Source organism: Protopterus annectens, chromosome 9.part0 (assembly GCF_019279795.1).
Source record: "Protopterus annectens isolate FY-2018-M chromosome 9.part0, PAN1.0, whole genome shotgun sequence".
In the NCBI taxonomy this organism is placed as follows: domain Eukaryota; kingdom Metazoa; phylum Chordata; order Ceratodontiformes; family Protopteridae; genus Protopterus; species Protopterus annectens.
In genome coordinates this window covers 879,837,729-879,847,505 of record NC_056743.1, presented here as the reverse complement: position 1 = coordinate 879,847,505, position 9,777 = coordinate 879,837,729, and the positions used below count along the sequence as shown (strand labels likewise).

General features: G+C 38.5%; 1 protein-coding gene across 1 annotated transcript in view; it reads right to left on the bottom strand.

Moving 5' to 3' along the window:
* The window catches only part of DDIT3 (DNA damage inducible transcript 3), a 39,903-nt gene extending 37,506 nt beyond the window's left edge, over window positions 1–2,397 (bottom strand). Inside the window, exon 1 of the mRNA XM_044083611.1 lies at window positions 2,252–2,397. The gene's annotated coding sequence lies outside the window, so the exon portion shown is untranslated. The remainder of the gene's footprint in view (window positions 1–2,251) is intronic.
* Window positions 2,398–9,777: the final 7,380 nt, after the last annotated feature.

Below are 9,777 nucleotides of genomic sequence, written 5' to 3'. Positions count from 1 at the left end.
AATAAGTTTAAAACATTTAAAAATATAAGATTATCCTCTACATACAAAAACAGACCCAAGGATTAATTAAAATTTGCGTGCAGACTATTGTGTTAACTAAGCTATGGAGAAATCATATTCTGTGCAGATTTGACAGCACTCGATTTTAAACATACACTGAAAAGGAGCAGAGGCTGTAGGGACTAGGGAACCATACAGCTAAATTATAGAGATTTTAGAAAGTCACTAGAAAATATTAATTTCATTTAGGGGAGTTAATGAGCAAAAAGGAACTTCAAAAGAATCTGTGCCATTTTGAGGAGGGGCTGAGCGAACAAGAAGTTTAACAAGTTTGTTAGAATGGAGATGAAGTGCCTAGCAAGTAGCACACTGCATTGTTTTCTGATGAGTCATAATGAGAACCTAACAAGAAGTCTCAAAGACTTTTACATTTGTTTTGTTGTTAGATATCCCTACCCTGTTACATCATGTAAAACGCAGAGCAGTATTGTTAAAACTGATAAGAGATTCCAGCCCTTTCTATCTACAGCTGTAACCCAGATTTGGACTCTAATCCATAACATTCACAGCCACTGGCATTCATCCAACCCTCTCTGTGCCTTCCTCAATGGTTTCCCCAGTAACACTACAAATAAACACAGTCGTACCCCGCCCCCACATCCTCAGGGGATTTCTATCCTTTATTTCTCAGATGTTAGGCTGGCAGAGCCGAGAAATATAGGTATTTTCATGCATCCTTTTTCCAGCTGCACGAAAAACAAAGTAAACGAATCTCTTTTCAAACAGACAACTAATATGCGTTTCCGAAACAACAGGATTTTAATCAAGTCACACAGAGGTCTTATTCATATTTAAGGGAATTTCCAAACTTTGGTATCCATCTTTGCTTTGGACACATGACTAACTACCATCTTCAAATGTAGATGCTTTCTTTCCTTTAGGGATGTTGTTGCTTCCTAATACAAGGCTGTTCCAGAACAACAGCATGCATGCACACACACACACACACACACACACACACACACACACACACACACACAAATTATATGTTACTTGTACAGATTAGACACTCCATTAAAATATAAAACAGCAGAAATTAAAACTTTTTAAAAATTCCATTAGTATCCTCTCTCCCACAGATGCTACTGTCTCTTTAATGGCTCCGTACATGACAGAACAAGTCTGTACATGTCTATTCCTGACATGACATTCAGCACCTTTCCTGATTTTTATTGACCTTGTCTTCTCAATCGAAATATGAAATTTAAATCACTGTTAAAAGTGTTCATCAATGACTTTTGTTGCAAATTAAGCTTTCATACTTCACTGTTTATCCTTTAGATTTTTCTTTTTGTATTATCCTGTTAAACTAGGAGAAATACTTTTTCCCCGTCATAGAGTTTCTGACATAAAAACACTCAATTTAGCATGTATTCATGTTGCTATTTAGTATAACTATTTCCTTAAGACTTCAAATATAATTTTCTCCAATTTTACTCTGTCTTTGGCAACTAAAAATGTCATTATGCAGACATAATGTTAAGAACTTGAAATCTGCTCATCTGTGCATGTGTATAGGAGTTATACAAGTCAGAGTATAACATTAAAAAAAACTGAAAACAAAAGAAATATTACATGCTGTTGTAATTAAAATTATGGTATCTGACTAGGTGACATCAGCAACTGGATCTGAGACATTTTACACTGCAATGTTACATATTCAAAAAAAAACAATAACTGTCCAGTTCAAGTATGAGAACTGAATGAACGTAAAATGTATTTTTAATCTCACCATCCTCTTTGTTCTATGAGGTGGAGAGGGTATGATACAAAAAATAAATCAAGTGTTTGCAGAGAAAATCAGTATTAATATCTGAAATAATACATGCAATGTACATGCTAAGATGTTAAGATTCTAACCTTCTAAGTTTACACATTAAAGAGCGTCACTGAAGAATAAATAATGTTAGTAAGCTCTTCCTGTGTCTGAGAATTAGTGCTGTAACTATGAAAATAAAACAGAAAAGTAGAAATATTAAAACACGTATCTGGTTCTGCAGGGCATAAGTTAAATAACCTTAAAGGTCAGATAAATGACGTTTACTCTCATAGTTCGTCTTTTTCAGCTGTGCTTTTTTTTTTTTTTTTTTTTTTTTGAGAGCAGGAAATAATGCAGAAAAATAGCTTGACTGTGAAACAAAAAATGCCAGGGAACAGCATACAAGCTTTCCTCTTTCCATGTTGTACATACCTTTCTCTTAGCAATTGTAGTTTGATGCTGACAAGAGCTCCAGATGAGTGTATTATCCTGGTAACAAGGAGCACACATGTTCTTCATTGTATCCAACTTTTCACTGAATGCCGGGGATCTGGATTTCCCCTTGAACTATTTCTACTTCACTCAACCTAACTTGATGTGCTGACAGAGAGGAAGGAGTCACACTACTACAGTGACAACAGAAGTTCCCAATAAGGGACAAGATTTCAGGGGGCATGTGGAAGGAGTCACCCAATCAGACAGGCAGCTGGGATTGTTATTGACTTTAGACCGGAGGTAGGGTGGGGGAAGGGTCACAAAGAGCAGGCTTAGTTGAGCAAAAGGGATGATGTTGGACTGCGGAAGTGTCAGTATCACAAGGCACAACACTTCATGAGGCCTGATCTTATGAGTCATGTGAAATGATGCAAGAGTTGGCAACCATCATCCAACCCAAATCAAACACATTTCGGCTTCTCCTTAAGACAGGTCTTTGAAAAGCTGTCCCTTATGGAGTTTCTGATGATTTCAGATTACTTGTCTCTTGATGATATATCACTTTAACTAATGAGTGACACTCCTTTCCATCTTTATCTAAAGAAAACTGTCTAAAAGTAGTAACAGCCAGAAACAGCTGAGCTGAGAAACAATGGGATTTATTTTATAGACACCTAGAGCAGCAGGGTATCACTGCGTGTTCTCAGAGCCACTACTAGGGCTTGTCCATGTCCTCTTGAATTCAGCAGATTATCACCTTCATCTTGGTAATTCATGTTCATTGGCACATAGAGGAACAACAATGTCTGCAGTTTGACTAATACTAATTCACAGTTAGTACATTATTATATGTGTGTGTGTGTTTGCGGTTTATCAGAAGTGGTCCAGGGACCTGCCCATTAGCTAGTTCTAACAGAATGTTTTTCTTTTCTTTTTTTTTTTCAATAATATCAAGAAATCAGGAACAGTTATGGCTTATGAGTCATCCATGCAGCCCATTATAGACATACACGTCTGAACAATTGTATTTTGTTTTCTGAGTAAGACGCATATCTTTTCCAAGTTTAGTATGAATACATACACACAGACAGACACAAACAGTTAGATAGTGGTTGGATAGTGGTTGGGTAGGGGTGTGTGTGTGTGTGTGTGTGTGTGTGTGTGTGTGTGTGTGTGTGTGTGTGTGTGTGTGTGTGTGTGTGTGTGTGTGTGTGTGTGTGTGTGTGTGTACTGGACTAAGAACTTACACCAATATTAATGAATTCTAACAGTATGCTTTGTATAGTCTGTCATTTTTTTAATGTCAGGAACAGTTGTGGCTTTTGGTACCTATGTCATGCCTCTTGCTGAAGGCTTTGAATGAGTATATCTGAACAAGAGCATCTTGTATTGTCTGTGCAATGTGCTAGAGCAAGCTTTTTTGTGGTTATTATTTTTACTGTATTACTTTTACTCCTGTGTTCTTAGATAGCTGTGTTTTTAGGCTCCACAGAACTGTACCACTCAAAATGGTGCCTCCATCTAAGCCACTGACTGCAACATCTGTCTTTGTTATTGTTAGTTATAGACCCATTCCAGTTTCCAGCTGTGGGTCAGCAGCCTTATTGGTAGCTGAGAAGAAAATCATTCATTTTCTCATTTCTGTTTCCATAAAGTCCCTGATACCCAATGATATCAGCAAGTCTTGTTTATTCCTTCACATAGTTACAAAAGATCTTTGAACCTTCCTGATCTTGCCCCAGAGTCGATCAGTACTAAGTTTCAGTTACCAATTTGACACCAATTCTCCTACCTTTTTTACTTGGACATTGATGCAACAGTCTAACATCTTGGTGTTGCACCCGTGAGCCATTTTGCATTGCTGTATTATTATAAAAAACAACTAAGCGACAATCTAACTCCAAATATTACGTATTTTATGTTCATAGGTTCATAGGTTCATACTAGGCTATCTGCCCAAGGGCATTTATAAGCCTAGCCCATAGTTATGTGGCTTTCGCCACCCCTTTAGTTTGAATAAAAACTATGCCTATCATTTTGCTGTGCCTCTGTCAAGCAGTGACACTGAAGTAATCCCTGGGGTATATCTGCAATCTCCCATCCATTGGTCAAGATTCCTCTTGAACAAGGCCAGTGAGGTGCTCTGCCTCACATGTACCGGGATTTTGTTCCACAGCATAGGGAGTCTCTGGGTGATGAATCTGTCCCTTACTATGGCATGGTCTGACTTGTACATGTCAAAAATAGCAATCATTCGATGAACATATTGGCAATCGGCAATACCGAGTTAGAAAATATACAGAACACTGAATCTCCCTACCTTGTGAAGACCCAGAAATGAGTGCTAACATGGGTACTGAGGGGGACAAGTCTGGAAATTCAAGTATGTTGTCTTCAGTACTGCTGGCTGCCAATGTTTTGGAATTACTTCTTTCAACACAGACAGGTTCAACCATAACACAGTAATCCATTTTAAAACCATTTTATGAATTCTGTGACCTACCTTGCAAAAAGAATAGGAGAGAGGGTGACATGATGATTAAGGTCATTACTTCAGAAATACAAGGTACAGAGTATGATTCTGGCCCCTGGTTATTGTCCAGGCTTGTAATAGTCTGCAGACTGATAGCCTAGTATTTGCCTATGAACCTATATACCTCTAAAATAATTAAATTACAGGTGGTAGTTAAGAGGAAAGGGCAACTGCCTCATGAGTAGCTAAAACATAGAGCAAGAACAATTGGGATTAGGTTGCATGGCTGAATAGTTAAAACAGAGTGTGATGTGGTAAGTGTAAATGTCAGTTAGGAAGTGACTAGTGGAGTATTGCAAGGGTCTGTCTTGGGTCAAGTATTCTTCTGTGTATTTGCCTCAGATTTATCTGAGGGAAGAAAGAACAGGGTACGTCTCTTTGCCGGTGATATGAAGATAGCTACATTAGTGGTGGTTTGGGGGAAAGTGTCTAGGAAGGGATTTGAAAAAGATGAACAAGTGGGCAGAAATGTGACAGTTGAGGTGCAATGCAAGCAAGTTCAGAGAACTACATTTAGACCACAACAAGTCTAATGTGAAGTATCAGCTGGGAGAATGGGACTGATGGCAACAAAATGAACGTAGGATCTGAGGATATTTATCATGCCTGAACTGGACCACTGGAAGTACAGTACGAGGGCAGTAGCAGCAGGCAGCAAGATACTTTGATGTAGCTCCAAGAGCAGGGGTGGGCAAACTTTTTGATTCGTGGGCCACATTGAGTTCTAACATTTGACAAAGGGGCCGGAACAGGAGCAGATAGATGGCATGCTTTGAAAACATCACCTCATTGGGGGAAAAATACACATCTTGGGATATGGAGAAAACATGTCCCCCCTGCAGCCATTCCAATGTCCCATTACCTGGCTATTTCATCCCATTTACCATACACACCAATGTGTGTATACTGCTTTACTTCTACAATGACTTGGATTTTATTTTTATACTTTATTGCGCAATGCACAAACACCAATAGATCTCTGTTAAACAAAGCAAAACTGTCTCACAATGAAAATAGAGTTGGCATTAAAACTTCTCTACATTCATTAAAATAGCATTGAAATCTACACCACATCCAAAGAAAATGCATCTGGCCAATGGTGGATAAAGATTACCTTTGTACTGTTTTCAAATCATTATCCCTTTGCACACAACAAGAAAGATATATGTGTTCTTTGTTACACCTTCCTGACTTTAGTAAATTATATTACTTGTATAATACAGCACACTTGTTATACAGAGAGAGCACATTTTAAATTTATTGTTTGAACATTTTTTTCAGTAGGCAATAAAACAAAATGCATGAATCAGCAATGACAAAACTGTTCAATTCAGAACATTTCCATCATAAAAGTCTACTTAATTATTAACATGGTTGCCACCTTTGTCTCATCCAGTTCTCCTGGCCAAAGAATAATGTATGCATGTTGCACTCTGGCCTTAATGGCTGTAAATAAGAAAGAAAGAAAAAAAAATGGCACACCCATAGTAACACTTACAGATTGCTTTAATTTATAGCAAGACATAATGGGATGATGTTGAGACTATGTGGGACTAAATATTGCAGAGTCATTTTTACATCACTGACAAATCAATACAACAAATCACTACAATGAATTCCCAATGAACAAAACTGGATTCCCAATGACCATGAAACCATTTAACAGATTTAACTTTCAGGCAGGTGAGCTGGACCACTAGGACTCACTTTCGGTCAAGCCTTAATTGCAATACAACTACTGAAACCCAGTGAATAAAACATAACAAAAATAATTAAAAGCATAAAAATACAAATCAGACATAAATGCACAAAACTGTATTAGGTACAGCATATAAAAATAGCTTAATACCTCTGTAAAACAAAAACATTAACACCTATTCTATTTTTATATGAATACAGTATAGGAATTTTAACAATGGCTTCTGAGGTGCACTCCAGTGACACTATGTCCAGGTCCTCTGGACCATATCAAACTAGATCACATTCTTTGGGGCATTTTAAATCAAAAGTAATATTAGGACTTATGGAAAATGCTGCACAGATAAGGAGGGGACTTATATATTCAAGTGCCTGCTTACATATTAATCCCTTGTGAACTGCTTCTTCTTACCTACTTAATAGTGTACTTTTAGGAGAGCTTAAATTAATAAGCTAGTAAATCATTTTACACGCAGATACATTTTCTGTCAGTGAAACTGGACATCTATTTAACTTCAGCAGGTTTTGAACAGTGATGCTGCAATCTATACACACACACACACACACACACACACACACACACACACACACACACACACACACACACACACACACACACTCTCTCTTACCCTGAGTAGTGCTCGGCGTCTTCTGTTCAATCCATCCTCATGTTGCTGCTGCTGCCATTAATCCTGGGCCCGGCTCCGTTTCAGGGCTCGCTGTATCCCCCAGCCTGCTAACACAATTAATCCCAGCTCCGTGAGCTCGCTATATCCCTGGCCCCTTTGCTGCTGCCATGAATCCGTTTCAGGGCTCGCTGAGTCAGCCTCTTCTGTTCCACATGTTGCATTCCCGCGGACTGTTAACTTAACTGCCAGCCAGCCGGAAATGATGATGCGAGCTCCTTGAGCTCAATTCCGACTGGCTGGTAGCCTGACGGTGCTGACGTCATCGCGCACGTGATGAAGTCAGCCCCGACAGTGTGAAAATTTTAAAAAAATATTAAAATTTATTAAATTTTTTCAAGTTTGGCGGGCCGAATCAAAACGTTTAACGGGCCGCATGTGGCCCCCAGGCCGTAGTTTGCCCATGCCTGTCCAAGAGAATGGATTCAAAAAGCAAAGCTATAATGCTTCTACTTTAAAAAAGGCCTTGGTTGGACCATACCCTGACTAATGAATGCAGTTCTGTGGGGCCATAAAAGGAAAGGAACATCAGGATGCTGGAAGGTATCCAGAGAAAAGCTACTAGAAAGATCCGCAAGATGGAGGCTAGAGGAGCTGCAGCTCTTCAAACATGACAGGAGAAGAGACAGGGGGCACATTAACTAAGTAAGCCTTATAACATTGCATTACCCCTTATTTTTGCTGAACTTCTCTCTCTGACTTCACTTTATCTTTGGACAAATCACTTTTCATATATCTGAAATCATTTTACTGTTCTGTAGCTTTAGGACACTATATTAGCCTGTAATTTTAGTTTTATAACCTTTTTGCTGTGACCATGTCATAATATCTATATGCTGTATCCTTGTTGCATCATTTTATTATTTCATCTCGTGCACCAAAAGGCAGATGACATATAATGGATTATTATAGAAAGATGAATATGGGCAAGAATTAATGTGGGAAGAGGAGAAAAGAGCTGAGGAAGGTTAGAGGAGGCAGAAACTTAGCTGACTAATAAGGTATTGAGTAAGATTAGATCTGAATACTGTAGGGTGAAAAACTGGTATATGAAGGAAAAAAGTAGGAGACAAACCTGAACGATAAAGAATAGACAAAATATTTATTTCAGATGTAGGGATAAAATGAAGAAAGGAAAGCATATTTGATAGTGATTGAAGAAGGTGGTAGAGAGGTGAGAATTCAAGTGAACAGGATGAAATAATGAATAACTTTATGAATAATGAGACAAAAAGCATTTGTTATTTCATTCTGTTCATTTGATGTTTATCCAAGAGAGATTTCTAAGCTGAAAAGTCCTTTATATTTGATAAGGATTGCTAGATAGGTGAAAGAATAACATGAGAGGTTTACATAAAAGGAGTAATAAGAGATATGTTGTCTGTTGTACTGAGTGCCCAGTTCACTAGAATGGATAACCAGTACCTGAAGACTAGCCAGGATACATTGGATTGCTTGATGGCATTAGTGATGCTTTTATAAAAGGAAGGGACTAAAAAGCATTTCTGGATCTGTTGGCCAGTAAGCCTTATAGCAAGCCTGGTAAAGGTCATGGAAATATGAGCCAGGTTACATTTTGTCAGAAACAGGCTGTTGAGTGAACATCAACATGGACTCATTTATGGGACAACATGTCAAGTCAAACTTTCATGAATGGCTAACCAAAAAAGTGGACAGAGATAATTCAGGGGTTGCAATTTTTAACAAAGCATCCAGTACACGCCCCCATGAAAGATTGATGGATAACATCAGAAAGTTCAGAGAAGTCCTAAATACATGTAAAGTGGATCACAGGAGGTTGTCATGGATGAAGGAACAGGTGGTGATTAACAGATGAAGTCAGAGGAAAAAGGGTCATCAGTGTGTCCCTCTGGGATCTGTGTTGGAACAGTGCTTTTAATATATTGTAGTGTTTCTGAAAGACAGGATTGAGAATATATTTTTAATTTACTTGCAGATGACACCAAGACTGAAGAAAATATGGAGTATAAGCGACATAGTTTGAAAATAAATAATCATCTAAAGTTGATTGTATCAGCATTATTATATCTGACTCGATGTCTGTTTGTATTTAATATAGCAGCTGACTAATTTTACAAGCATATGCAATGTAATGGGATACTGCATAAACATGTAACATATATGTGCAGAAGTTACATGCAGTAATGCTTGTGTTCTGACTCAATTTTTTTTTGGGGGGGGGCAGGTGCCCTTTTTTTGAGAAGTGGGGTAGAGGAGGAGGGAATCCCTGGGACACTCTGGGTAGGAAGGATGGAATACGGATGTCATCTGGGGCAGACACACAAATGTATAGCACAGACAAAGATTGACAAGGGAGGTCCCAATACAAAATGGGGGAAGTGTCACAGTGGAGATACACAAACAACCAAAGGGTGGACAACTGAGATTTAGGGAGGAATGGACAACAAGAACATGGCACATACGGCCAGATCCCAGTATGTCTCAGCTTCTAAGACCATAAGGCACATCACCACACAATCCAACATTTTGTTCATAGCAGACTCCATCGTGAGACACACACATCTACTCACTAGGCTTGGTAGGGAAAGAGTCATAGTGACTTGTCAGATCACGCACACACTTAG